The 3,848-nt window shown below is 35.9% G+C and overlaps 1 pseudogene; it reads left to right on the top strand.

Moving 5' to 3' along the window:
- The first annotated feature begins 1,335 nt into the window (after nt 1-1,335).
- LOC146905016 (heat shock cognate 70 kDa protein pseudogene) lies at nt 1,336-2,145 on the top strand (annotated as a pseudogene).
- Nucleotides 2,146-3,848: the final 1,703 nt, after the last annotated feature.

The raw sequence follows: 3,848 nt of genomic DNA, 5'->3' as shown, positions 1-3,848 counted from the left end.
ACACTATATCCATAGATGACACTAAAGTAAAACCGAGAGGGGATCGAACTATTTCGCTTGCGGTATAAGATAACGAGCAAGCATAACAGCAGCAATCTCTCGATCGATTAACAGACTCTAGCTTTATAACCAATATTATTACAATCATTTCTACAATATCCTTCGTGTCCAAAGCGACATCGTTATTTCCAAGTTAGCGTTTAAACATTCGTGTCCAAATTCCTTAAACGATAACAAAGTCGATCGGATAACTTAATCGACCGTGTCAGCCTGATTAAGTATCCGAAAGCATTAAAATCTTGATTAAAAGTAATTATCAAAGGTTTACAAGCTTGTCAAGAGTGATATAACATAAGATAGATTGTTATTCTAGTTCTAGATTCAAGAGTTTGTGTCCAAATCATCTTGAATCTCTTTGAAAGCATTAAAAGCAAGAATAACAACAATATTGACTCATTAAGCTAGAACCTTATATATTAAAAGATCAAAAGATTACATAATAGCTTGGTTGTTACCTCAATACTACATAGAAGGTGATAGTTACACATAGACATGTAAACTAATGCAAGGAATGAAGGAAAGATGAAGATTCCATGCCAAGATCCTTGATGTCTCAATGAATCTAGGGTTGAATCTACTCCTTAATCACTTGCTTTGTGTTTCTCTCTATGAAATAGCTCTAACCTCTCTCTAGAAATGTATAAAATGTTTCAATGGAATAGTGAATACCTAAAAGAGAGGTAAGAATGCTATTTATATGTGCCTGTGTTTTTGTACCTACGCAAATAGCGCAGATTACGCTAATAGCGTGGTATGTCGGCCTATAATCTGGCCAATGGGCTTGTGCCACGTTGGCCTTGCCCTGCTTCTACGCTTCAGCTACGCTAATAGCGTGGTCCTCTGGAGCTTCTACGCTTATAGCGTAACCCACGCTAATAGCGTGTTTCTTCATGACAGCCACGCTCCAGGTGCGCCTATGGCGTATCTCTCGGGAGCTTGTACGCTAATAGCTCAGAATACGCTATTAGCGTACTCTTCAAGAGTGCTCCAAAACCTACGCCCCAGGTACGCTAATGGCGTATCTCTCTGACCTTGGGCATTTCTTCATCACGCTAATAGCGTAGGACACGCTAATAGCGTAGGACATTGAACTTTGACGTTTCTTGCTCCTTGCTTGTATTTTCCTGCACAAAAAGGGTAGAATAAGGCTCAAAAGCATAAATGACATATTTACACAATAATTGGAGTTTTCCATAAAGAATCTTGCAAAACAAGTCACTAAAATGCCTAAACTCCTATATGAAATATATCACTTTTAAACACTTATCAGTCACCCCGTTGTCTCTTGGCAACTCGATAAAAGGTGATATCATGGATGTTTTGATTCCCAGGAACTCGACCATTCCTGTCAAGAAAACAAATACTTATTCCACGGTGGAAGATGACCAATCAAGCGTCATAATTAATGTTTATGAGGGTGAGAGATTAAAAGCCAGTGAGAACAACTTGTTGGGTTTGTTTTATTTTTCAATTCCTCCTGCTCCTCGAGGCCAGATTCCTATCGAAGTATGCTTTTCGATAGATGTTGATGGTATTTTAAACGTCTCTGCTAAGGAAGAAACCTTTGGGAATAAGAAATATATTACAATAACCAACGAACATGGAAGACTCTCAACGGAAGAAATTCAAAGAATGATCAAGGAGGCTGAGAATTTCAAGGTTGAAGACTTGAAGTTCATGAAGAAAGTTAAAGCAATGAATGCTTTGGATGATTACCTTTACAATATGAGGAAAGTAATGAAGGATGATAGTGTTACTTCAATGCTTACCCCATTCGACCAAATGAAAATCAATTCGGCGATATTAAAGGGTAAAGGTTTGATCGATGGCCATCATTACAAAGAAACATCTGAGTTTGTGCACTTTCTGAGGGAACTTGAGAGCATCTTTGAGTCTGCTTTGAACAAGATCAACAAAGCTTACTCTGATGAGGAAAGTGATTCTGATTCTTATTGATAATCTTTTAGTTATTTCATTTGCTTTTATGAATTTCATTTTCTACATTTATAATGTTGGATATGTTTGTTTTGCTTCTTGATTACATATTTTGAGGAAATATGATATTTTGGGCTTGTTTCTTATAAACTTATTTGTTTCATAGTGTCAACAGATTTGACATTGAGCATGAAATACACTGAAATCTTTATAAAATAGTAGTAATACTACAATTTTAATAAAAACTGCAATATAATCATAGCAATTCAGCTCTCTGAATCTTATATTGACCAGAAAGGTTTTATTATATCTGCAAGGAAATGAGATGTTACATACCATGTAATAATAGGAATTGGATTAAAATAATTTACAAGCAATTTATACATTAAGCATGGACTAAACCAATTTCTAGGACTAAACAATAAAATAACAGAAATGGACGTATCAAATAAGTAAGATCCTTGACCACTCCATGTTTGATATTGGAGTTCATCTTTAGAGCTATGGAAAGTCTCCGTAAATTTACTGAAATTATTTATCATTGCCTGCAATCTAAATTTACTTATGGAAAGTCTTATGGGATGATTATTTATTGCTCAAAAGCCTAAGTAGTTGGCAACATGTTGGTTTTTACTGAATTTCAAAAGTATTTTTCACTAAAACACAAAACTAAAGAAATATGCTTTATAATTTCTGTTTTTGTTTTAGCACTATCACATCACCGCCAATGATCGTCAACCACCACACAGACTACCACCGACCACCACTCTGACAACCATCAATCACCATTTCAACCACCACTTTGACCAACTTCGATCACACTCTATCTACCTCTGATATCTTTTATAACCACCAATGGCTTCCATTACGTTCACCAATCTAACCACCACCGATGACAAATCAAACCACCTCTAATCATCAATTTGACCACCACCGACCACCATTGTGAGCACCATCCTCGCCATTCCAACCACTGTCGACCACCACTTGACCACCGTGATCACCACTCCGACCATTGCCAACCACCATTTCGACCACCTCCATCACCACTTCAACCACTGACAATTACCAATCCAATCAACGTTTATACCTCTGTCTATCACTACTCAGTCAACCTTTGATCACCACTCTCAACACTACCGATCACTGCACACTACCATTCTACTACCTCCGTTCCTTTTTAATTGTCACATTTTGACATTTTACACATACCAAGACAATAAATAAATGTTACTACTTTTGATACAATTTTGATACTCCCTCCGTCTCTAAATAATAGTCGTTTAAGGTTGATGCACGATTATTAAGGAAATGATTAATTGTGTTGATTTTGATGGTAAAATTAGTATCATTTACTAAAACACCCTTATTAATTGTAGTTAATGGAGTAGTTAAATTGGATGAAGTTCAATAAATAAGGGTATTATAATGGAAAAAAATAATAAATGTTGCATTGATATTCTAAAGTGACAATTATTTTGAGAAAAATAAAAATGGGTAAAGAGACAATTATTGCGAGACGGAGGGAGTACAATAATTTATACTTTTACCATAATGACCTTATTCATTTAATATCTTCTTTCATATACTTCTCTCTCCACAATAAATAACTAAGGGTAATAATGGTAAAACAACATTTAATGTTGCATTGAACTTTGAAAGTGACAGTTAAATTGAAACAAAAATTTTCTCCAAAAGTGACACTTAAAAAGGAACGGAGGGAGTAATCACTATCGGATCACCGAAAACCACCACTCTCACCACCACCAATCACCACCTCCCACTATCAGTCTGACCACCACTGCTATAATCATCATTGATCACTACTTCATCACCCGTCTACCAAGAATTAC

This window comes from Medicago sativa, chromosome 7 (assembly GCF_051527215.1).
Source record: "Medicago sativa cultivar Bolivia chromosome 7, Bolivia_mono, whole genome shotgun sequence".
NCBI classification, from domain to species: domain Eukaryota; kingdom Viridiplantae; phylum Streptophyta; class Magnoliopsida; order Fabales; family Fabaceae; genus Medicago; species Medicago sativa.
The sequence above is the reverse complement of the archived record's forward strand: the minus strand, read 5'-3'. Positions and strand labels throughout refer to the sequence as shown.